Source organism: Nicotiana tabacum, chromosome 22, assembly GCF_000715075.1.
Source record: "Nicotiana tabacum cultivar K326 chromosome 22, ASM71507v2, whole genome shotgun sequence".
Taxonomy (NCBI): domain Eukaryota; kingdom Viridiplantae; phylum Streptophyta; class Magnoliopsida; order Solanales; family Solanaceae; genus Nicotiana; species Nicotiana tabacum.
In genome coordinates, this window is record NC_134101.1 from 100,382,899 (window position 1) to 100,410,449 (window position 27,551).

General features: G+C 38.1%; 1 long non-coding RNA gene across 2 annotated transcripts; it reads left to right on the forward strand.

Moving 5' to 3' along the window:
- The first annotated feature begins 1,864 nt into the window (after positions 1-1,864).
- On the forward strand, positions 1,865-27,551 carry LOC107768696 (uncharacterized). 2 transcript variants are annotated; one of them, XR_012705551.1, is made up of 4 exons: positions 1,865-2,246; positions 3,123-3,214; positions 24,126-24,348; positions 27,169-27,551. It is a non-coding gene; the product is annotated as an uncharacterized LOC107768696 (long non-coding RNA). The 2 variants fall into 2 exon arrangements; XR_012705550.1 differs by lacking the exons at positions 24,126-24,348; positions 27,169-27,551 and having other exon boundaries at positions 3,123-3,437.

The window sequence follows — 27,551 nt, forward strand, 5'->3', positions numbered from 1 at the left end:
ACAATGAAGGTATAATTGTGATGGATAAAGGATGACGTTTAGGCTTTCGAGTGAGTAATGATTGAAGAGGCTTTCATGGATTGTACGAGATTAAAATACCCACATAAGTAAATCACATTGGGATGCCATGAGATACAGTTATGAAATCAGGGTATCGCCCCAGGTGGATCAATCTAATCATTTCAGATGTTCCTCGATAAAACATGAATCCTAGCAGTAATATTACATAAAATGTTAAGTTATCAAGGGTGGACTATGGATCAAAATTGAGATGAATCAATAATGGATGAATAAAAGTTATAAAGTATGAGAAGAGATTAAGCCTTCATTCTTAAAGACGAACAGTAATGTAGAGGCATTAGAGGACATAGATTTATACGTACGAGATAAGCAGTGAAAGTAACCTGAGATTGGGTAGCAGACCTCAGTAACGAGAAATCGAGGTAAGTGTTATGGTATAGTATGACCTATGTAGATGCAGTAAAGTCATACGAATGGATAACCATGTCTATAAAATAAGATATAGCAGTATTCGTAAGTTCGACAAAATACCAAGCAAAGAACGTCAGGATTGGCTAAAAACTAGAGGAAAAAGGAAAGGAGAGTTGCATAAGGACACGTACATGGTCAGTATCGTAGGAGCTGCATGATGGGAGGTAGCAACAGTTATGAGATTGGAAAGTATTTGAGCACAAGTCATGGCATGGGAAAGAGGCCTAAAGGGGGGAATACCCTGGCCTTTGGACTTATTCACAGAACAGTTACTAGATGGCAAGAGGACTACTAAAGTATTCGCAAGAGCTATGGGATATGAGAACGATAAACACATCAGTCAACATTCGAGGACGAATGTTCCAAAGGGGGGAATGATGTTACACCCCATATTTTTGTACATGAAAATACGCCATAAATAAATTAATGAGACCCCGAAAGTGAGGTGTCACGTCCCGCAGTATTACATTACGGTGATGTCACGTTTTGCAGTGTTAAGTTACGATGATGTTGCACCCTAAAGTATTGTACGTTAAAATTTTATTTTCAGTTAACCGATGTAAGACTCGGGGATGAGATCATCTTGACGTTAACGTACTTGCACTATTTATAGCAAGCAATAAATAAGTGTTATGAAGAATAAGGGGGTACACGAATTAAAGAAAACAAGTTTCGTTGAAAGTGGTCAATTTGGAATAGAATACGGGTCGAGCAATAATACACGATAATTATGAAATACTACCATGTAAGGTACCACATGACCATGATAGTAAAGTATATAAAGTGTATTAAAAGTGAGTAGTAGTTTAACTAATTTGAGATAATTGGTTAATTATTCATTTAAGTGGGTAAGTGTAGGAATTGTCTTGTCCACGTGGGACCATGACAACTAAACTAAACTATGACTAATATGTGTGCTACGTTGGTGTCATACTTTGAGAGCAAGAAGTCTTGCTAAGCATTAATTATAAATGGGACCTACCAACCAAGACACTTAAAGAATGCATTTTGAAACTAGAGAAATCATTTTTGAAACTCAAGCCTTAGGATTTAGGCTTGCTAAGAACGGTGGAACTCACCATTTTTCAAAGACCTCTTTATCTTAGAACTTTTTCATGCGAGATATCATATGACCACGGTAGTGTAATATATAAAGTATATATGAAGTATTTTAAAAAAATAAATAGAATTTTAAGTAATTTGTGATAATTTTTAAATTATACGGGTAATGGATTAATTATCGGGTAACAAAATATTACCCGGTTAACTAATAAGTGGATAAGATTAAATTCCTTCCCCTAAGAAAACGTGGCAGAAGGCCACTACTTAAGAAAATGACTCATATTGATTATGAGTAGGTGGCTGCCATACATCAATTAATTATTAACAAGGCAAGACTTGGTAAATGTCTTGGTTCCATGTTCTATTGGAGGAGTCAGAACGTTCTTTAAGTTCCAAATATACATCATATGTCAAAGTCTCCATTTTTCATTTTGAAAAAGGATTAACGTACTCATTCCTCAAAGAAAGGCAAGAAAATCAAGAAGCTTGAAGCTTGAAATTGGAGTTACATTCTTTCGTTTAGTGCTTCAAGAATCCAGAAGCTTAGAAATTTCGTTCAAAAATATTCAGAGAGGCAGAAGCAGTTTCGTTCAAGAATTTTAAAAGCAGAAGCTTAATTCGATTTTTGGGTTCTAAATTCAATCCACGAAGGTTTCCAATGGGATAATTATACGGAGTTGTTCCTACTCCAGGTATGTTAAGGCTATCCCTTCTTTCGTTTGACATGATCCATACGATATGAACGAAACGTGCAAATGCACAAATTCTATAAGTGAATCTACTCATAGAAGTAATAGAAATATCTACGTTCTTTAATTCCCATGTGTCATAATATTTTATCATCTGTTCATGGGTCTTAGAAAAATATGAAAGTTGAAAAGAGTTTACTTTATGATATTACTCAGAGGCAAAATGGTCTTATGACATTCCGAATAATTTTATTGACGTACTTTTTATGCACTGCATTCATGTGCACTGACCCATGACCAGATGGCGTTATATACGCGTATATATGTAAATATATGTATATGGGATATGGGAAAAGGTTATGGCGTTATATACGCACCACCACCTGGTCAGCAAGTATATGATGATGTTGTTGCCCACAGTGGCTGAAATATGATTCAAACGGCGTTATATAATATATGGGTATGTATTCAAATGGCGTTATATACGCATATATATGTATGTATTCAAATGGCGTTATATATGCGTATATATAGAGATATATATATATGTATATGGGATATGGAAAAGGTTATGGCGTTATATACGCACCACCACCTGATCAGCTGGTATACGATGATGATTTTGCCCACAGTGGCCGATATGATATGATGGAATGCCCTCAGAGGCTGATGATGTTATGAAACATAGACATTCATACGCATATGTATGACGCTGAAAGTAATTTATGATTTACAAAGTTATTCAGACGTACGGGTTGAGTCATGTACTCCATATGTATTACATGTCTCCTATGTATTTATTTATGTGCCTTACATACTCGGTACATTATTCGTACTGACGTCCCTTTTGCCTGGGGATACTGCGTTTCATGCCCGCAGGTCCTGATAGACAGGTCGAGAGCCTTCCAAGTAGGTTATCAGCTCAGCGGAAGATGTTGGTACGCTCCATTTGCTTCGGAGCTGCGTATTTGGTTAGTATGATTTAGACGTCTGTTGTTTGGTATGGCGGGACTCTGTTCCGACCTTTGTGACACTTATGTATTCTTAGAGGCTTGTAGACATATGTCTTATACGGGAAGGATTGTACGGCCTTGTCGGCCTATATTTTGAGTTTATAAATGATTATGTTAGCCTATTAGGCCCGTATGTTACATGTATATGATGATGTAATAAGAAAGATACGTTACATTGGTGCTCGGTTGAGTAATGTAACGGGTGCCCGTCGTGGCCCATCGGTTTGGGTTGTCTTTGAGAGGATGGGGTGTATGGAAGGAGATGGAAAGCCAGGGGGTGGGGGTGCTTGAAGAAGACGACGCGGGGGTGGGGGTCGTTTTTGTCTGCGCAGCCCTGCGTATTTTCTCCTTCTTCTTCCTTCTTCTTGTTGTCCGCCTGTTTCGTTCTTATTATTTATATAGTTTAGGTTTTTTTTGGTAGGGTTTTTAGGTTAAGGGGTATGGGCCTAGGGATTGTGGGCTTGGAAATTGTGAGCTAGGTCCAAAATTAGGCCTAAAAGCGGGTTGCTCGAGCCCAAGTTCTATCCTTTCCCCGTGAACAAGACTAAAAATACGATCTCAATTATTAATTAGTCCTACTATTCAAATAATTATTAAAATAAAACTAATCATTAAAAAAAAATCTATTTTTGGTATTTTCAAATATCATATTAAAAATAAAAATACGATACTATTTTTGTATATTTTTTAGATTAAAAATGACTACAAAACATTAATGAACCTATTTTTGTAAATTTTTATTTTCTTATAATAAAATAGAGTAAAAGAGTCAAAATTACTTAAAATATTTATATTATGCCTAAATTAAATATTTACGCGCTAAAATATGAAAAATCTTGGGGAGGGTCAAAAATCACATGTCTATAATGGATAGGATGGATGTGGGATTGCAGGTGAGAGGGAGCACCTTGGCTACTGTTAAGTTGTGTTCATGATTAGTTAAAGGCCCATGGACAAGGCTTCTTATGTTAAAGTTTGGGGCAATCCAATTGTCATTCTAGAAATTAACATGTGTACCTCTCGTGACTTGCCATTTTAAACTAATTTGACAAGTCTTCCACCCATGCATGAGCTATTTCTATAAGATTGAAGTTCGTTTAATAGGTGGGTGAGTGTTTGAAATATATTTTGTAATTTAAAAAGATACCCAAGGTGTTTGAGGTTGGTAAAATAACATCCAAGCCGTACTAGCTAATATGACATTATTTTTAGGTCGTAGCCTTTGGATACCAAGTCCACCTTGTTCCTTGGTAGTAGTAATTATTTGCCAATTGAGGAGGTAAAGCTTCTTTTTTTGTGAGGTAGAACCCCATAAAAAAAAATTTGATAGGTTTCTAGCTGGTTGATTACATGAGTTGGGAGGGACATAATTTGCATGATATGGTTGGGGATGGTGTTCAGAGTTACTTTGATTAGAATAGTTCTGCATGCCATTATTAGATGCTTTGTTTTCCAGCCGGCTAACCTGTTTTTAAAGTTATCGATTATAAATTGGTAATCCCTCTTTGTAGGTTTTCCTGTGGATATTGGAAAGCCTAGGTATTTACCAAATGACTTACCTTCCCTCATGTTAAAGGATGATAAAATGAAATCCTTGTCATGTGTGGGGCAGTATTTGGAAAAGAAAACTTTTTATTTGTCAAAATTAATTTTTTGCCCGGATTGGCTAGTATAGTTGTTTAGAAGGTCAATTACTATATGGCAGCTGCCAGTTGTTATTTTAGAAGCTAGTATAATATCGTCTGCAAAGAAGAGATGGGATATTTGAGGTGCTTTATCATTTAAAGAGATAGGCTTCCAATTGTTATAGTCTACTGCATTGTTTATTTGTCTAGATAACATTTTCATACAAATAATGAAGAGGTACAGTGATAGGGGATCACCTTGCCTAATGCCTGTGGAGGTGTAAAGAATTTGGTAGGGGATCCATTAAAAATGATAGAAATAGAGGTAGTTGTCATACGGGACATGATAATGGATATTAACTGAGGAGGAAAATTAAAGAATGCTAATGATTGTCATATAAAACTTCATTCCAATCTGTCAAATGCTTTTTCAAGGTCTAATTTGAGGAGCATGCTTGGGCATTTGGATTTTGAAGTTCTAAAATGATGGAGTAATTCCTGAACAATTATAGCATTATCCGCTGCCCTTCGCCCTTTTTGGAAAGCAGATTGAGTAGGATTAATTACTTTTTGAAGGAAGGGTTTAATCTGACTAACAATAATTTTGGAGATTATTTTGTAGAGAGTGTTACATAAAACGATTGGTCTAAAATGGGACCTAGTTGAAGGTGTTTTTATCTTGGGTATCAAGCAAATGTAAGTTTTGTTGAGATCTAAGGGAATGTAGCCTTGTTGGAAAATTTGATGGCAAAAATTAACTAAAGAGTTCTTTAGTTGTGGCCAAAATTTTTGATAAAATAATGGATGTAAACCGTCAGGTCCAGGAGATTTAAGAGGTTGGAAGGACTGCACAGCTTCGAAGATTTCCTGCTCAGTTAGTGATGAAGAAAATGTATTGGCTTCCTCTTGTGAGAGTATGTTGTAATTTGCAGTTGTATAATTTTTATAGGAATGAGTGTGTGATGTAGTATAAACAGATTGATAATAGTTAGTAACGAGGTCGTAGAGCTGGTCTTTGTCATAAAGCCAATTACCTGCCTAATCTTTTAAGGAGATTATTCTATTACGGCGCCTCCTTTTAATAGTTGACAAGTGAAAAAATCTAGTGTTGACGTCCCCTTGGTTAAGCCAATTTACACGAGATTTTAATTTTCAAAAATCCTCTTCGAGTATTAAAAGGTGGTTGTATTGGGTTATAAGATCCCGTTCCAAGTTTTGAAGGAAATTACTCATGGGATAGTGTGGAGATTTTTGGATACCTGCTAGTCTCGCTTGAATGTTATTTTCTTTTTGTAAAAAATATTACCAAAGGAATGGTTATTCCAAGTTTTAACTAATTCTGTAAAATCCTCTATAGCATCAAGAATTTGGGGATCATGTTGCCATATGTGATTAATTAACTGAGGGAATTCTTGATGGGACATCCATATTGTTTCAAATCTAAATATATTACTTTTTTTATGAAGGTGTGTGTTGAGGGTTAGCAATAGTGGACAATGGTCGGAATGGGTTCTAGGTAAATGATGCACAATTGCTTTCGAATACAGATTTAACCATTCATAATTTGCTACTATACGATCTAGTCTTTCTAGTATCATGACTCCCCTTCTTCTTTTATTAGTCCAAGTATATTTGCTGCCCCTGAAACCTAAATCTAGCAGGTTACAGTAATTGAAACAGTTAAGCATCAAATCTGCTCGATTGTTGTTTAAGGAGCATCCCCCAAATATTTTTTTGAAATATAAAATTTCATTAAAATCACCCCCAACTAGCCATGGGCCTTTGTAAGTGTCTGTGATATTCATTAAATTTTGCCATAGTAATTTCCTAGATGATAAAACATTGCTAGCATATATGACTGTAAATAAAAAAGGTTGACCGTAGGGACGTACCTGCACCATGCAGTGTATTTCCTGATTTGTGACAACAAGTTCATTAACTTGAACTATGGAATCATTCCATAACACCACGATGCCACCTAACTGCCCTTCAACGGGAGCTTGTGAGAGGTGTGAAAAATCAAAATCTTCCTTGATACTGTTGTGATCTACTATGTGTTTTTCTAGAAGTACTACTAGTAGAGGCTGATAGTAATTTAGCATTGAACAAAAGTTTCTTCGAAAGTCAGGTGATTGTGTACCCCTATAATTCCATATCACAAAATTCATTGATCTATTACGTGAGGGGGTTTGTGGTGGTATTGTGGCCTGCTCCACCGGTACTGAAGTCACTTGGCTTGCCTCCTGGGGCATCTGCCGTAGAGTTGGTGTGATCACGACTACAAATTTTCCTGCTTCTCGGTTGACGGGGGGCCTCAACTTGATCAGGCACTTGGTCACTTCTGGTGAACAATTGAGCACCATTTTTTTTGCGTATTGCTATTTGAGGACAGAGATATGGCATGCTCCTAGCCATACTGGCTCCGTGCGAGTTTCCCTCATTTCCTTCATAACTGCTGCTATTTCCTGTGGAGTTAGCAATTCTTGGTCTCCTGGACTTGGTAGTTGTGGACTCATTGAGGAAGAGGGTGTTAGAGGTTCGAAGGGGCTCATTGGAAATAGTGGGGGTAGTGTCTGTGGTATGTGGATGTATTCGTGTATCCAAGGAATTGGAGACTGTGTTTGTGGGTAGAATGGAAGGTCGACATAGTATGGTGGCTAAGAGTGAGGCCGGTATTGAGGGTAAGGATTCCACCATATGTTGGTGGCCTACATTGGTGTGGTCGTCCAATTGTACTAACCATAGAATTGCATCGCTGCTGTCATTCCCTTTGTGACTATCTATGCTAAGTATTGGGGATTTTGGAGGCACTCTATAACCTCCTGGTTGTTCACAATCACTGAGAACATGAATGCATGGTTTTGGAGTCCCATCTCTAACAATGATTGAGGTGGTTAAAATGGATTGGTAGCTTGTGATGTGTATATTATAGGGTAGGTTAGAGGTGGAGGTGTGTGTGTGTTATGCTGCATTATTTCTGGGTTGAGAAAATGTGTGTTAGAGGGGCCAGAATAGTAGCTGTGAAGGTCGTTGATGTTGAGTCCTTAGGGGAAAAAGGGAGTGTGGTGCCTGTGCATGATTACATTATATTGTAGACTCTGTAGGTTGTGAAGTATTGGGGTTGGAGAGTTGAAGTGGTAATGATTGAGGAGTGTTTATAAAATTTTATTATTGGGTGGTGGAGTCGGTGGAGTATTGTTAGAGAAGGAGTTTCGTGTGGGTTGGGCTTAGCACGTGGGTTGGGGTTAGATGAAGGATCTTGCATGGGAAGGTGATTAGCAGCGATCGTTTGTGAGGTGGGCTAGGGAAGGGATAATGGTATATCATTATGGGTATATGGAGTAGCTTGTGGGCTTGGTGTAAGGTTTGAGGCATACTTGAGAGATGTTTCCTGATAGGTTGTGAGGGGTGGTGGGTTTATTGTGGCAGTGGTTGAATTTGGAGTAGTGTCAATAGGATTACTGTTAACCTTTGAAGGTTGTGAAGCAGGGTTATTATGAGGGTTATTATGTAGAGGTGGGTCGGGGTAAGGTAGGAGGTGCATGCAGCGACCCATTTGCAGGGTCAATTTTGTGGAATTGGGCCACTTATTTGCCTATTGGGCTGGTGGCCTGTTTGGCTAGAACTTTGGAAGAGGGTGTGCACTCTATGTCATTTGAATAGTTTAGTAATGCAAAATGATTTTTTATAGCTAATATATGATTAGTAGAAAGTTGTTCAGGTAACTTATTATGTAAGTGAGTAGTAATTGGAGTAGGAGATTCAGATTTAATACATGTGCGATAGTCTGTTACCTTTGGCGCTGGTGGAAGGTGGAGGTTTTTTGTTGTAGTTGCTGAAGCTGTGGGAATGGCATCATTGTTATTGTGGAATTGTTTGTGTGATTGCCTGTGAGCTTTTGTGTGCCTTTTTGGGAAAATGGCCGTCTTTCATTCTTCTTGGGGTGGCATCTCTTTGGTATCTTGCTGGGTAGGTAATGAGTTGTGACTGGGTGGAGGTGGTGTAGGCGTGAGACTGAGTTTCATGGGACATTGGGTGGTGATGTGGCCTATTCTTCCACAACAAACACATAGCATGTTAAGACCTTCATATAGGATCTGTTGGTGATAGTTCCCTATGAAGACATGCGACTTTAGAGGTATTTCAAGGGGAACTTCAATACATATTCGAGCATATCTACCCTTGTATGTAGATGATGTGCATGTATCTATTTTTAGCAATTTGCCTAACTTATTGCCTACTTTTTGAAGGATGTGGACATTGTAGAATTCAGTGGGTAGTTCTGGTAGGCGTGACCAAATGGTTGTGTAAGTAAGCTTTGTCGTAGATACTAGAAACCTTGGTTCCCATCGTCTAACAGATAGAAAATGGCCTAATACAAACCATGGCCCTTCATGTAAAGCTTTATTCATATTTTTTCCCTTTGATACTTGATTAGGAAGAAATCATTGCCTCGATCAATGAGGGCTAGTGGTTCAGTTGGTTTCCACAGGTTTTGTAATTTTTGTTTGAGGGTTAGGTGACTCACTTTTTGCCCAAAAACTTTGATGATTATTGAATATTTCCACGGAGAATAAAGCCTCACCTTATCCTTTGTGGAGAGTGGAATGAAGTTTTCTGAATTGTTTGTTGGAAGTGTTTCTTCTGACATGTTAAGATGATATGGGTTAGTATTAATAGTTGGTATTGATGTATCAGTTTGATTGAGTAGTGTTTGAAGGAAAGAGGGAGTATGCTGGTTTTGGATTGGTTCGTCAATGTTCATGGAATTTGAGTCAGGAGGATCAGTGTTTGGGATTGGGGTAATTTCTGACATTGTGGATGTTGTGTACTCATAAAGATTTTAGAGAGAGGTTAGAGCGTCTCTCGCCATTGCATTTTTGTAGACTATAGGAGCCTCCTCTTAGTTATTCGTTGTTTTCATTGTGATTAGTGACTTCATATTTAAGAAATCAGATTTCCTCTTAGTTCTATCGATCTCTTCTTCTTGTTGACTTGCAAACCAACCAAATATTTCCTTTATTTTTCGCAAGCATCTCTTAATCATTTAATATATTCATGGAGATAATTTAAGTGATAACCTTCTATTTGTCATTGCCATCTGAAAATCCCTCCATTTGGATATTAATATTCATGTCACATGAATAATAGTCATAGAGAAAAATAAAATTCTCTCGATATCAGTAATAATGTCGAAACCAGTAACTGTAGATAAAGAAGAAGCTAAGCTTCTCACAGTATTTCACTTGTCTTCTTCAATCAAGACTTTCTTATGATTTTTCCAAAAATATTCCATTTATAATGATGGATAAAAGTCATTTTGGAACCCCTCTTTGTTCACCTGTAGGTTCCGCCTACTAAAACCCCAAAGATGCCTACAAATACCCTTCTTCCTTCCTTTTAGTGCACGTACCCAAATGTTTTCTTCTCTTGTTCCAAAAGCCACGAAACCAAATTTCCCTTAACTCTTATTTCCCTAGGTCATTGAACGTGCCACAAAAGAGAATAGTCTTGGCCCACATATTTCAAGTTAATTAATAATATAGCTACCATAATAACTTTGCAATTGGCTTAGTCATTTTACTTTCTAATTGTCTTCCAAAAAATATAAATTAATTATTCATCAAATATACTGTAAGTTTGGTCCATTAGACACTTAGGTATTCTCTATTCCATATTTACTTCATATCCCTCAATAAATGATATTAAATTCATATGTACATAAATACATATTTTATTGAGAAAAGAAATTCCAATTAAGATAATAACTCAAGGGTTAACTTTAAAAAATACCGCTCTATTACAGGATTTGTTTATCCCTAAGTTTGAATTCTTGACTTTCTATTCACTCACGTATGGTGATTACACGATCGTCAGGTGTAGCTGAGCAGGAGCCGATACCCCAGGCCAAGGCTGTGAGAGGCCGGGGTCTAGGCAGAGGTAGGGGCGGAGCATGCCCCGTAGCTACATCCACTGCTTGTGCAGCTGTTGTTGAGCCATAGGTAGGTCATGTTGAGGAGCATGTTCTTGATTATGTGGAGCCGAAATTACCGGCTTAGGTTCCCAAGGCTTATTTGTTTCGCCAGTTATTTACGATGCCTTGATTCACATGGTTGGTTTGTTCTAGAGTTTGGATCAGGCTGAGACATCTTATATTGTTATAGCTATTTCTCGATGAGGGGAGCAGACTCTCGATACTCGTACCACAGAGCAGGTGGCCCATGGTTATCACTCTTGCAATATTACAGGTCGGGGGAGTTCAGCCTATTATCGCCGCATAGCCTGAGGATATGCCCGCAATGTCAGCTAATGAGCTAAAGAAGTTAGATAAGTTCACCAAGTTGCATCCTCCTCATTTCAGAGGTATACCTTTGAGAGGATGCTCGGGGATTCTTAGATCGTTGCCATGAGATACTGCGCAATTTGGGACTAGTGAAGTCCAATGGAGTTGACTTCACCGCCTTCGAGATGCAGGGTATGGACAAGAGGTGGTGGCAGGTTTTTAAGATGGGTCGACCAGCAGGATCACCTCCTCTTACATGGGCTCAGTTCTCCAGAGTCTTCTTAGAGCATTTTGTGCCACGCACCAGGAGAGAGGAGCTGAGGAGGCAGTTTGAGTACCTATTGTAGGGTTATATGTCAGTTACTGAGTACGATATGAGGTCTTGTCATGCTATTGCTTTGATTCCCAGTCATGAGTAGAGAGTGAGAAGATTCATTGAGGGTTTTCACCCTATTATTCGCCTTTCTATGGCTAGAGAGATCGAGACCACGACTCTATTTAATTAGGTGGTTGAGATAGTGCGTCATGTGGAGCACATCCGTATCAAGACAAGAGAGATGATACCGGGTAGGGACAAGAGGTCCCGATATTCATGTAGCTTCAGTGGTGCCTCGTCTGGATGCCTAGGTCGATTTGTGAGAGGCCAGTCTAGTAGGCTAGTTTATCATTCACCACCAGCCAGCCGAAGAGCTTCAGTGCAGTCTTCATTCAGTGCACTCCCAGTTCAGAGCTCTTACCGCACTCCATCAGTTCAGAGAGCATTGCATAGGAAAGTAAAATCTTCACGCGATGGGAAGGACAGGAAAGTAAAGCTCCGCACGATGGGAGTGGAAGGGATTGAAATCTCCGCACGATGGGAGCCTTTTTTGATGTTTTGAAAAATGAGATAGAACCTGGGAATGGTCCTTAATTGATGATTTTTTGATTTTTTCCTTCAAAAAATATGGCCGAACCCTAGAAGGGTCCTTGATTGATCTTTTGTATGAGATGTATGGGTTTCAACACTTCTTTTACTCTCCTATTTCAAGGCGTTGCAACTGACTATATTAATTACATCAAAGATATGTATGAAATGCAAGGGTATAGACAAACTCGGAGCGATGCCTCGTTGTACCCATGATTGGGTGTGGTATCTCTCGAGTTGAAGAGTGTCTTCCTCCAGAAGATGTGCCCCAGCTGCTCTTTCGAACAATTGTCTCGATGCCCATGACTGTTTGCGAGATAGTTGTTGTTGTTGTCTCCCAATTGACTGTAGGGATTTTTTGTTGCGACCTTCAAATTGTCCATAGGAACCTTTTGGTGATTGCCCCCAGCTATTAGCCGGGGCAATAATTTGATCAAGATATAAAAATATTATGAAGTAGTGCCATCATAAAATAACAAAATTAAAAATTGTAACTATTACTCCACTGATCTTTCGGTTGATGTTCCACAATATCTTATGTCGGATGCCATTTCCCATGCAGTCCCAGGATGATGCACCTTTCGACCGTCTGCAGGAACCATTTGATGATCGTCTCGATTGACAACCGGGAACGATGTTCTTATCTAAATATAGAAATGTGGTGAGAGCAGCGAAGTCTTGAGAATGACATAGCTCATTGTTAAACCACTACTCCCCTGATAATCTGACTGATGCTCTACCAAGTCTGAGACTAGACGTTATCACCCGTGAAGTTATCGGGATGATGTTCCTACAAGACTTAAAGGAGAAAATGATAGAGTCCCTTTTGGGTGAAGTTATAAAATTAAGAGGGTGTAGAGTTAGGTCGTGTAACCAGTGATGGATCCGGTTGTGATCGGAAAAGCGATGTCGGCATGCCACGATGATTTGAAATTGTGTTGTCCCTACTTCATCCAAAGAAAAATTCTTAGTTTGAGGGAGGGAAATTGATTCGTGTTGTCTTGAGGTGTCACTTATTCTTCTTTATTTGTCCGAGTCGTGCGAGCATGACACTTCTTGAAGGCTGACTAGTAATTTGCCCCTATAACAAAAATGGGTTGACTTGTATCGAATCTCTAAATTTGGAAAGTGGGAGTGAACATCATGACTCCATAGCCAGATGTTTGAAGAAAGGACTTGCATCCCACATGTTGGGATTTAAGTCGAGCGAGAGTCATAGTAAAGTTGTCATGGTATTTTGATGTTTGGATATTTGGTGAAATTTGGTTGACGCTCTCAGAGATTTCTGAGTTGAGAGCATCATCGCACTATTCCAAAATACCCGCCTAGTTTTCTGTACCGTGAAATTGTTTTGAAATAGTAGGGAGACCAAACCCTTATGTAGGGTTGCCTACGTATCTTGCCAAAACAAGAATTAGGTCAAAACATAGTTCGGGCCAACTACTGAAACTACGAAATCTGTATGATTATCAAGAATGATCGATTGTTCCTTAAGAAGAAATGTGATTATGAATGAGAATTCTTTGGTAGGTGGGTGGAGACTGGTAGATTTTGAATAAGAGATATATTGTAGCATAACGCATGGATTTGTTCCAAATGATGGAAGCCAATGAAAATGCGAGGTATGATTGAGAAGAATACATCAAATTAGTGGAAGATTTACCAAGCTAGGTTTACGTATCTTTGAAAAGAATGGTAGAGTTCAGATGATGGTATGGTTATGAGGATGGTCATAAAGACCGGAATGGGTATGTATATTTGAAAGGTCAAGGTTCAACACAAGTCAATCGGAGTTTAGTCGGATAAAGAGGACCTAGTGGTGGACAACAAGTAGAACGTGTATGCAGCAGATAAAGGATACATAATAATAGCAAATGAATATATGACACATAAAGAATGGGTAACATATAAATAATATGTAACAATTAATCCAGCTAAAGCGATCTGCAAGGTGGTATATAATGACTTAGAAATTTTAAGAGTAGATTTACCTAGATTCTAGCATGAATTAAGGACATCTGCAAGATGGTACATAGTTAATCTCGTATGCCAATCTCTGAAGCTACAGAATTTTGAAAGAAAGTTCGGAGGGGTAAAAAGACAACCCTTGCATGACTTGTATGTGATTGTGTACGACCAAGAGTCGATAGAGAAGCGATGCCAATTTGATAAGGCAGCACCAAAAGCATGTGTGAAAGAATATGCAACACAGTCATATGTAGTAGAATATACGTAGACATGTGGGAAACATATACAACATGAGCACGACAGAGAATATGCCGCTTGAAGTGGATGACAAAGAATATAATACTTAAAACATATGACACAGAATATACCGCTTGAAGAGCATGACAAAGAATAGTCTACTTGAAGCATGTGACAAAAATATACCACTTGCATCAAAGAATATACAACTCAAAGCAAGGAATATACACCATGAAGCAAAGAGTATACAATTGAAGTAGACAATATACAACCTGAAGCATGTGACAGAGAGAATAGAAGTTGGAGTATTGGAGAACCTGTAATCCATCAAGTAATTTCGAGTCGCTGTGGTTAGAACCTGAAGTATCCCCAGTAGAGCTGCTATGTTGTTGCACCCTATTTTGCACAAGTCAAAATAATATACAACTTATAGTACTCTACAAGGTGAATTATTGTTTAGAGTCGCCACCTAGTATTTATGGTACACTAGGACATCTATATTACACTATATAATGTACATTTCGACCATGATCTACAAAACCGTTGGGATTCGGAGTAAGGGTTCAAGTTATCTCGAGGGAAAGGTGTTAGGCATCCCTCAAGATCCACAAAATATGGTTTCTATGGACTCAATCAAATAAATGAGGGAAGGTTCAACGACAATTAACCGACACTCACAACTATTACAAAGAATAAAGAATGATTAACGTGTACTCTAATGAATAGTAATAATATTAAATATGTAATGAATTATGTGCGGATGAATTATGCAAGTATTTTTTTGTGTTTTTGAAATGAAATGATTAAAATATATTGACTCGTACGAAATGTATGTAAAGTGGACAAGGGAGTCGTGTTCCAAAAATAAGCTAAGTACATAGTGAGTTCTAGATAAAGAATAGTAAAATATTTGACAAAATATATATGCAATAATATATAGTGTACAAAAGAATTAAAAATATATTTAAATATAGTATTTTAGTGTATATTGAACAATATGAAAAAGAATTGCACCTAAAGAGTGCGTGTTAACTTAAATTGTTTGAATAAAAGTTTGAACCTATAAGAATAAACTTAAACAGAAAAATGACCCATAATTAGAATTAAAAGTCTTAGATGGATAACTACAACAAGAGAAAATTTATATTAAAAGATTTGAAAAAAGGGGAATAATATTTATTTGCACATGGATGAATAGTTAGCCAGGAATTTGATCAAAGAATGGAGGAAGAGTCATCCTCGGATAATCTTAGTGCATAATGAGTAAAGTGAAAGAATTAATTTAATGAATATAGAATTGATTGAATGAATGAGTGTGGTATAAAATATGTATTGAGATGTTTATGACATAAGAAAATTATTATATAGATGTAAAAGAAATATTTGCATTGGAAAATGAATGGTCATTCAATGAGCAACTAGAGGCCATCTTAAGAGTCGCGGTCTTGAAATACCAATTGTTTGTCGAGCCCGAATGACCACAAGACCCAAGTCTTTCAAATAAAAGTATGATAGTCTAACTACAACTTTCAACTTAAGATGCGTCAATTAAAGAATAATTTACATATAAAATGGTTCGAAAATCATGCTAATAATTTTAGGAGAACAGAAAAATTATTTTTTGAAAGAAGATGCAATGCCTTTATTTTTATGTATATGACTAATTTAACTATTTAGGTATATACCGATCCTAAGTTAATTAACCACGTCATAAGATACGATCAACATCCCACACAAACTACAAGAATTATCTAAAGCATAACATTGCAAATTAAACCGATCATTAACTATATGCAATTCATCCTAAGTGTTTAGCAAACAGGTGATACCAAAGCAAACATAACATATATATACGACTTCACTATACTTTATGTTTTGAATACATCCGAGGATAGGAAGTATGAAGCGAGGATTAGATGAGGGGTTTGTCTTTTCGTCTTCGAGTGTCATCCTCCGAAAGCAACCCCATGTGATAGTACCTCGCAAGATGAGAGAAATGAAATTATTAGTAAAATAAAGTAAACAATAAACTATTTTTTTCTTGAACATGTTTTTTGGAAGATTGTTGTAGAAAATGGTTTGAAAATGTTCTTGGGGAATTGTTTTTTGGAAATAGTTTGAAAATGATTTTGGGAAATTGTTTTTGGAAAATAGTTTAAGGAAAATATAGGAGGCTCAAATATGTGTAATATCCGTCTAGACATGAGAATGGGAATTGACTTGGTCGCGACTACGGTAGCTAATCGTACCGCCTACCGAAGGACTATTGGTTCCTCTCGTTCTTATCTTTTTCCTTTCTGATGTTTATCATCATCGCCTCGTTATTTTGGGCCCGGTTCGGAGGGTCATTCGGGGCGTCGTGGCCTCAAAAGTTTTATTCTCATCGGCCATATCTAACATCATATTTGTTCAACAACAATTACACCACTAGTCAAAGAATCGGCAAGAATTGTGCTCAATCAAAACATTGTCAATAACGAGTAGCAGTCGAGCATAATATCTATATTTCCTCTTAGAGGTCATTCATGATGTAACGAGCCGACCGGTCCTTTTGAGTATTTTGGCCTTGATCCCCTATTTATTACCTCTTCTATATTATGGTTATGTGATTTTTCGGGGGTGGTTGGTTTTAGTTCGGGTGAGTTTCGGAGTGAAATAGGACATATAGTCCATAAGTTGGAGTTTTAAGTTGAAAGAGTTGATCATAGTTTGAGTTTTGTGTAGACAACTCCAGAATGGAGTTTTGACGGTTCCAATAGCTCCGTATGGTGATTTTGGACTTAGGAGTATGTCCGGATGTCGACTTGGAGGTCCGTTGATCGCTCCGGCTTGAATTGGCGAAAGCTAAGAAGTTGAAGGTTTGGAAGGTTGGAAAGTTTGACCGAGAGTTGACTTTATTGATATCGGGGTTGGATTCTTATTTCGGAGGTTGAAATATGTTCGTCATGTCATTATGACTTGTGTGCAAATTTTGAAGTCAATCAGAGTTGTTTTGGCATGAATTGACATTAGTGTTTGAATTTAGAAGTTTATAGTTTCACAGTCTTTAATTGGGTTGCAATTCATAGAATCGATGTTGTTTGATAAAATTTCTGGCCTCAAATAGGTCTGTTATGTGTTTTGGAACTTGTTGGTATATTTGGATGGGGTCCTAAGGCCCCAGGTGTGATTCGAATCGAATTTGGAACAAATTTGGACGTAGTCTCATTGTTGAAGTTCCAGCCTTCTGGTGTCATCACACCTATGGAGGGATTGGCCGCAAGTACGGAGATGCAAATGCGAGTGATAAAGTGCATAGCAAAATAAGGCAGCCCAGGTCTGGGTTCGCAGGTGCAAAAATTTGGGTGCAGGTGTGCCTCCGCAGAAGCGGAATTTGGGGAGCAGCCTTGGGCAGGACTGCAGATTAGCTTCTGAGGATGCACATGATTTTCTTGAGGAGTACCACCATATCCTCCATCCTATGGGTATTGTGGAGTCGAGTAGGGTTGTTTTCACTACGTTCCAACTTAAGGGAGCTGCTTATTAGTGGTGGAGAGCGTATGAGTTAGGTAGCTCGGTCGAGGCAGCTTCACTCACCCGGGCTCAGTTCTTAGAGATGTTCATGAGGGAGTTTGTTCTCTCGAGTCTTAGGGATGCATGATGCGTAGAGTTTGAGCAATTGCTCCAAGGTGCTATGACCGTATCAAAGTATGCAGTCCGATTCAGCGAGTTGTCCAGACATGCACCTACATTAGTTTCCATTGTCAAAGAGCGAGTTCGTCGATTTATCGTGGGGGCTCAACCCTGGTATTAGATTTAACATGGCTCGAGAGTTGGAGACTGATACCCCATACCAGCAGTTAGTGGAGATTACTAGGATATTGGAGGATATATGGAGTCGGGAGAGAGAGAGAGAGAGGGGAGAGGGAGGCCAAGAGGCCTCGAGATTCTGGCACATATAGTAGTGCCCGTGCCCAGTTGCAACCTATCATGGTAGAGGCTATGTGAGCTGTCCTATTCATTCAGAACTAATATGTGGATTTTTCTTGTTTTGGCAGGGTATTACCTTTGATTCGTAGAGGGTTTCTCATCTATTGATGCACATATGACCAGATTAACCCAGAAGGGTGTTCCTTTCAGGTGGACCGAGGAGTATGAGGAGAGCTTTCAAAAGCTCAAGACTACTTTAACTATAGCCTCAGTATTGGTGTTGCCTACGGGTTTGGGGTCTTACACTGTGTATTGTGATGCGTCGCTTGTTGGCCTTGGCGTGGTGTTGATACAAGACGGTAGGGTGATTGCCTATGCATCTAGACAACTGAAGGTACATAAGAAGAATTATCCTGTCTACGACCTTGAGTTAACAACTATTATTCATGCCTTGAATATTTGATGGCACTATTTGCATGACGTCCCTTGTGAGGTCTATACTCCGCCCGAGCGTACTACTCAGTAACTATGAACCCTGGATGCGTAACCCTCAACTTAGGCCGATGAGGCCATATTCTGAATCATCTGAAAATAACATCTACGACCAACAATACCAAACTAAAAATTTACATAGGACTGGTAAAACCACAATACTTATATAAAAAATATACAGAACTTGTCTACAAGTCTTTAGGGATAAATAAACTGTATCATGGTCGAGACAGGGCCTCGACCTACCCATCAAACCTGTATATATAAAATGGACTCCAAGGTCTAAACCTGGTAACTCGGGGAAAGTGGAGCTTACCAACCAAGCTGATGTTTGGCTCTGTCTACTGGGAAAGTCTATCCAGTTGTCTATCAGGACCTGCAGGCATGAAATGCAGCGTCCCCGACAAAAGGGACGTTAGTACAAAATAATGTACCGAGTATGTAAGGCAATGGAATAACTTAAAGCTGAAACTGAACTGATAATACAATAACTGAAAGTAACTGGGAGTCAAAGATAATCTGAAGATGTGCCTACCTGCTGCTACTGACTCAACTCTCTCAATATAGTAAGTAAAATAGATGTCCGACCCTATAAGGCTTGGTATGTGTAACTACTCTGCCGTAGTAGGTTCTCTCATAGGTGGTCGGCCATACTAGTCTCTGTATCTCGGCTATTCTAGGCTCGCTCATAGGCGCTTGTCCACAGTAGGCTCGGTATATAACTTACCATCTGATCAGAGGTTGCCCAATAGGGACCTGCTAACCGATTATAGCTTGGTGGTGGTGAAAATACTGTAATATATATATACATAGACCTCTACTGTCTTGACTGAAAGAAGACAATATTTAACTGAATAGAAAGTCTCAATAACGGAGAATATTGTAACTTATTAGACTAGGATAATGTGAATAAATTCAGAAATAAGGACTTCTCTTTATGTCTCGTTATCAAACACATGTCGTTATAGGATCATGCCAAAATGAAGGAAAGGTTTAGCCTTAACATACCTTAACACAATATGTCCAATAACCCCGCTAAACTCGTCTCGTTGTACCTTAATCTACAAAAACGATAACAATACTATCATCAAGTTATGGAAGTTACAACTATCACACAATGAACGACAAGCTTATTTTATAATAAAACGGGCAACATCTCCCCTATAATCTTTACTTTTTGCCAATTCGACATAGAACCAAAAACAACAAGAACACAACAATAACAACATGTATACATCATTTTCCAACCTTATACCCATCATAAAATACCACAAAATAGCCCACACACCCCAATCAGTTCATACACAAAACAACAACCCTAGTAGTGTCAAACAACCCAAAAATGTAACGACGAACGATCAGCCAAACACCCTGCCATTATGTGGTGTTTCTCCACACCCTTTCTACTCCCATACTCTATAAAAATAGTAGCAATAGAGACAACCCAACAACAACACAAAACAACCCACAAAATAGTCCCATGAGTTTAGCAACTCAAAACTGATTTTTCAGTTTACTAAAACACGTTTCGACTTGTCTTTTCTTTCAAATTGAGCAACACAAACAAAAGTATATAATTAAGACAAACTTATCCTATAAACCAGCCATGAATTTAACTTAAAAATAAGTTCACAACCAGCAAATAGTGAAGCAACAACAACCAGCATACCACTCTTTCGAAACTCGCTAAATCTAGTCTTTACGATCGAGTTACAACTCGTAAACGCATAGATAATGGAAGGAGAAGCATAAAATTACCTTGGACTAAGTAGAGCCCATGAAGCTTAGTCCTTCTTCATCAAAAATCAGTTCCCCAATGCTGCTACAAGAAGGATAAAGAGAAACTAGCAAGATGTCCGTGGTTTTCGGCACTAGAATCACATCGTAACATCCTAGGGTTTATGTGGGATATTTTAGAGAGGAGTTGCAGGGGTTAAATTTCGTTTTCATGGTCTTAAAGATGAGTGAATTAAATGATTTTATAAGCCTTTAAAAATCCCCTCTTGGCCGACTTTAAGATCTTTTAATTGAGGCCTCTCCTTTTGGCAAGTAGGTGATGCACCTACTTGTCACCTACCAGTCTGCGCAATCTCACAAAAATATGAATATCTCTCTACTCCAATATCGTATCGATGAACGATTTAATGCGTTAGAAACTAGATTCGTAGATATTCAATTTGATATGTAGATCATCCCCTAATTCCAAGTATATTAGGAGAAAAGCTCAGATACATTCAACCTAAGTTTCAACACATTTATGAATGTAACTTGTGATGACCTTTTCCAACTTTTGTTCCACAACTCGCTTGACTTCAAAACATAACACACGTCTATCATACATTCATATGGCAATAATAACTCATAACATAATCTCCTTAATAGTTTAAGCACCTTATTCTCACCCCAAAAGTACATGTTATAACATTCTCAACTTGTCGACTTTCAGCGAAACTTATTTTCTTCAATTAGCTTAGCTTCTAAGCCTTCCAACCCTCTTGGTACTTGGTATTCATGATCTTAAGTATTTGTAACCTCCATGGTAACATGATTAACTTACTTTATGTACTTTTAAAGATGATCTCATTTCTGAGCTTACATCAATTGACTTAAGACGTACTCTTATGTACGAAAAAAGGGGTGTAACAATACCAACCACTAGAGTCTACATCATCTGTTCGAACAAAAGGATCTTAACTTGCATCATCGGAGATGGTTAGAGTTGCTTAAGGATTATGATATCACCATTCTTTATCATCCTGGGAAGGCCAATGTAGTGGCCGATGCCTTGAGTCGAAAGGTGGAGAGCTTGGGCAGTTTAGTATATCTAGAGGTAGCAGAGAGGCCATTAGCATTGGATGTACAGACCTTGGCCAACCGGTTTGTTAGATTGGATATTTCGAAGTTGAATCGCATTTTGGCATGTGTGATTTCTTGGTATTCTCTATATGATCGTATCATAAAGCATCAGTATGATGACCCCCATTTGCTTGTCCTTAAGGACACGGTTCAGCATGGCGATGCCAAGGAGGTCACTATTGGGGATGATAGTGTTACAGATGTAGGGCATGCTACGTGTGCCCAATGTAGATGGGTTGCGTGAGTTGATTCTTCAAGAGGCCCACAGTTCGCATACTCCATTCATTCAGGTGCCACTAAGATGTATCAGGACTTGAGGCAGCACTATTGGTGGAGGAGGATGAAGAAATACATAGTGAAGTACTTAGCTCGGTGCCTAAATTATCAACAGGTGATGTATGAGCATCAACGGCCATGTGGATTGCTTTAGAGGCTAGAGATTCTATAGTGGAAATAGGCGCAGGTTACTATGGATTTTTTTGTTGGGTTCCCATGGACTCAGAAGAAGTTCGATACAGTATGTGTGATTGTTAATAAGTTGACGAAGTCGGCTCATTTCATTCTAGTGGTGATTATTATTCTTCAGAGCAGCTGGCTCAGGTTTATATTCGCGAGATTGTCAGACTTTATGGCGTGCCGATATCAATCATCTCTAATCGGGTATGTAGTTTACATCACGATTCTAGAAGGTCGTACAATGAGAGTTGGGCACTCGGGTTGAGTTGAGTACAATATTCCACCCTCAGACAGACGGACAGTCCGAGCATACTATTCAGACATTGGAGGATATGCTATGTGTGATGGAATTTAGGGGTTCTTGGGATAAGTACCACTTGCGGAGTTGCCTACAGCAACAGCTACCAATCGAGCATTCAGATGGCTCCGCATAAGGCCTTGTATGGGAGGTAGTGTTGGTCTTCAGCGGGTTGGTTCGAGCCGGGTGAAACTAGGCTATTGGGTACAGACTTGGTTCAAGATGATTTGGAAAAGGTTAAATTGATTCAAGATCGGCTTCGCACAGCCCAGTCTAGATAGAAGAGTTATACAGATCGAAAAGGTTGTGACGTTGCATTCGTGGTTAGGGAGCGGGTCTTGCTTTGGGTTTTGCCCATGAAGGGTGTTATGAGGTTTGAGAAGAAGGTCAAGTTAAGCCCTAGGTATATCGGACCTTTTGAGATTCTTGAGAGGATTAGAGAGGTGGCCTACAAGCTTGCCCTGCCACCTAGTTTACCTGCAAATCATCCAGTATTCCATATTTCTATGCTCTGGAAGTATCACAGTGATCCATCTCATGTGTTAGACTTCAACTCAGTCCAATTGGATAAGGATTTGTCTTATATTGAGGAGCCGGTGGCCATTTTGGACAGATAGGTTCGAAAGTTGAGGTCGAAGAACATTGCTTCAGTGAAGGTTTAGTAGAGGGTTCAACTAGTCGAGGAGGCGACTCGGGAGACCGAGCATGATATGCGTAGCTGTTATCCTCATCTTTTCACCACTTCAGGTATGTCTCTATACTCGTTCAAGGGGAGTATGTAACGACCCAGCCGGTCTTTTTGAATATTTTGGCCATAATCCCCCATTTATTGCCTCCACTATGTTGTATTATGGTTATGTGATTTGCCGAGGGTGTTTGTTTTTGGTTTCGGGTGAGTTTCAGAGTGAAATGGGACATATAGTCCCTAAGTTGGAATTTTAAGTTGAAAGAGTTGAGCGTTGTTTGACTTTTGTGTAGACGACTTCAGAATGGAGTTTTGACGGTTCCAATAGCTCCGTATGGTAATTTTGGACTTAGGAGTGTGTCCGGATGTCGAATTAGAGGTCCATAGGTCGTTTCATCTTGAATTGGCCAAAGCTAGGAAGTTGAAGGTTGAAAAGTTTGACCGGGAGATGACTTTATTGATATCGGGTAGGATTCTGATTCCGAAAGTTGGAATAGATCCATTATGTCATTTATGACTTGTGTGCAAAATTTGAAGTTAATCGAAGTTATTTTGTCATGAATCGGCATTAGTTTTGGAATTCGGAAGTTCATAGTTTTATTAGCTTGAATTGAGTTGTGATTCATGGAATAGATGTTGTTTGATGTAATTTTTGTCCTTGAGTAGGTCCGTTATGTATTTTGGAACTTGTTGGTATATTCAGACGGGGTCCTGGGAACCCCGAGTGTGATTCAGATCGAATCTAGAACAAATTTGGACTTAGTCTCATTGTATATGGATGATTATGACATCGCTGTAGAGCTTGTGACTAGATTTCACCAGGTTTTGGGGAAATTGTAAACACTGAGTTGTGGAGTTTTCTTTTTTAAAATTGTTTAGTATTTGAGAGTAGGGGTGGGCATATATCGGGTAAAACCGATAACTCGAACCGTTAATTACTTATTGGGTTATCGGTATTGGGTTATTGAGTTAACGGTTCAGTAACGGGTAAAAAACATTTCTTATTGGGTTATCGGTTCGGGCTCGGTTTATCAATTCTGTTATTGGGTAAACCGATAACCCAATAAGGGTTTACTAATTTACTAGTCTACCCTTAAGTATATACTAGTAATACTAGGGTTTCATTTTCATATACTAATTTTGCTTTCTCCGCCAGATGCTAGTCCGTTGTCCGCCTCACTCACTCCCTATCACCCTCAGTCCTCACCCTCAGAAGTCAGACCTCACCAGTTCTCCGCCAGTCCGCCACCGGCCACACGGCTCAAGCAGTCAAGCCCTCACCAGTTCTCTGCCTCACGACTCACGCAGTCACGCCCACACGACTGAGCCCGTCAAAACTCAGTTTTCTATATCTTTTTCCGGCAAAGCATTGCACTAAGGTTAGTGTTTCATATCCCATTTCTGAATTCGTCTTAGTTTGGTATCTTAGAAATCAATTTTTGCATATTTTCCTTTTTTATGAAGCTCGAAAAATGGTTTCCCTAAAATTTTTGGTTTCTTGAATTTATACTACACTGATTGTTTGGTTTCATTTTTCATACTATACTGATTTATACTACACTGATTTATACTATAACATCATGCAAATTTAGTGGGTAACATCCTGAAAATTTGGTGTTGTATAACAAACGAAGGTGGTGTTTTCTTTCTCTGTTGTTCGTACTTATCTTTTATTTTACCCTGCTTGATAGTTGCTGCTTAGACTGAGTTGTTTCCCATCCTCACTTGTTTACTGTCTATGTTGTGGCAGGAAGTATTGAGCATTTATTCAAAAGATATGTGTTTCATTTTAAGATTTTAAGCTAAATATGTAGTTATATGTGTTTCATTTTAAGATTTTGTTGTCTCGCTGCTTGATTTCTTTTAAATCAAATTCACAGTGACACAAAAACATGGCTGAAAATATCATGATTGATAAGGTGATTGGTGAAAGTGGAGCTTCTAATTCAAATGCCACATCACAATCTCAATCAGTTCAATCGAAAGCAAAAAAACAAAGAAAAAAGAGGTCTGTTGCATGGGAATATTTCGACCAAATTATTGATCTGGAAGGAAATCAAAAGGGTGTTTGTAAACATTTCAAAAGAGAATATTTTGCCGATTCAAAAGATAATGGTACGAAATCACTCCTTACACATATGGCCAAGTGTATAAAAATGCCTTTAGATGTTGCAAAAAGTCAATTAAAAATAGGCTTTAAACCTATTCCGGGGGGTAATAAGGGTGATGTAGCTGTTGTTCCTTGGAAATTTGATCAAGAACAATGTAGGAAGGCTTTGTGTCGTATGGTGATCGTTGATGAACTTCCTTTCAGCTTTGTTGAAAAGGAAGGTTTTATGAATTTTATGAAAGTTGCACAACCTTTTTTTCAAATTCCTTCACGTAGAACTGTGACTCGGGACTGTTTTGATCTTTTCAATGATGAAAAACGTAAGTTGGTGAAGCTTTTTAAAGATCAGAGAGTTTGCCTTACCACTGATACTTGGACTTCCTTACAACGAATAAATTATATGTGTATTACTGTTCATTGGATTGATAGTGAATGGAAAATGCATAAAAGAATTATCAACTTTTGTCCAATTTCTAGTCATAGGGGTGAAGATATGGCAAATAGTATTGTTAATTGTTTGAAAGAGTGAGGGTTACAAAAGATTTTCACTGTCACAGTTGATAATGCTAGTTCAAATGATGTGACGGTGAAAGAGCTTTCTAAGAAGTTAACTAAATGGGGGACCAATTCTATGAATGGTAAGCACCTTCACGTGAGGTATATGGCTCATATTATGAATCTTGTTGTTCAGGATGGTATAAAAGAATCAATTGTGTCTATTGAACGTATTAAGCAAGCAGTGAGATATATCAGGCAGTCTCCTGCTAGGTGGAAAAAGTTTCAGGAATGTTGTGATGAAGGAAATCTAGTTAGGAAATCTTTATGTTTGGATGTTCCTACAAGGTGGAATTCTACATACTTGATATTGAACAGGGCTATTGAATATGAGAGTGCAATTTTAGAATATGCTGATCATGATATTGGCTTGTCACATCATCTTGAGTTTGTTGATATCGTGGATGGATGTCCTGTAGGTACACTTTTGAGTAGTGATTGGGAGGATGTAAAGAAATTGACAAAATTTCTTGAAATCTTTTATAAGCTTACTGTAAAGGTATCTGGCTCACTTTATGTTACATCAAATCATCATTTTCTTGAAATTTGTGAAGTTGCTGTTTACTTGAAACAATTGATATTAAATGAAGATGTTTTGTTGGGTTCAATGGCAAAGAAGATGAAGGAGAAATTTGATAATTATTGGGGTGATCCAGAAAAAATGAACAAAATGATTTTCATTTCATGTGTTTTGGATCCTCGGTACAAGTTTGATTCTGTTAGTTTTGTACTTGCGAAGATGTTCGAAGAGAAAGGGCCAATTATCGCGAAGGGAGTGCATACACACATGACTTCATTGTTTGATGAGTATGTAAAGTCTCATTCAAAAGATAAAGGTTGTCATCCCTCTTCATGTTTATCTAACTCTTCATTGGACACAATGGAAACTTCAAATGGATCTTTTGGTTCTTTCTTTGAAGAATTAAAAAGACACAAAAGCTGGGATTGGAGGTTCAGATTCTAAATCAGAATTGGAAAAATATCTTACAGAAGAAGTTGAAAATGAAATAGCAGACGGTAATATATTGCTTTGGTGGAAAGTAAACTCACCTAGATTCCCCATTCTTGCTGAGATGGCTCGAGATGTATTATCTATTCCTATTTCAAGTGTTGCATCTGAATGTGCATTTAGCACTGGAGGGAGTATTCTTGATTCATTTAGGAGTTCATTGACTCCTAAATTGGTGGAAGTTCTCGTGTGCCTTCAAGATTGGCTTCGAAGTGAGCCATTACCTGTAAGTGTTGAGGAAGATTTAGATGTTCTCGAGCAACTAGAACAAGGTAGCAATATTTTAATTTGTTTGATTGTATATTATTTTTATAAATAGTTTATTTAATATTTTTGTTGTTTGACTTGTTAATATATATTCTCATAGATTTTGCCAATCTTGGAAACGAACCCTGCTATGATGATATGTAGAATCTTAGATAGTTGTAAGTTAAAACTTTGGTAAGTTAATTATTCAACTTATATAACATATAGTATGATTACAAATATTACTTACTTAATATATTTTCTTTTTATGTTTAATAGGTGTAACCATGCCTCGACTTTGTGGTCTCAAAGCTATCTCACATGTTTGGAGTCACTATGAAAGGATTGAAGAAGGTGATGATGGATGGTGGAAAGTAAGATGTAGTTATTGTCATCTTGTTTTATGTTACAATGCACGAGAAACTGGTACTAAGTCCTTAATGAGGCATGTTGAGCGTTGTTTGGAGCATAATTTGGTGAAGCCTATAAGGATTGAGTAGTTGTTGTGTTGTTTACTTGAATTTGAACTATTAGTATTATGTTTGGACTTTAGACTTGTTAATCTTAAGGTTGCTACTACTTTGCATTGTTATTAATGTGTTTGAACTATTACTTTGGAGTTTGGACATTACTGTGTATACATCTGTTTTTGGGTTGTGAAA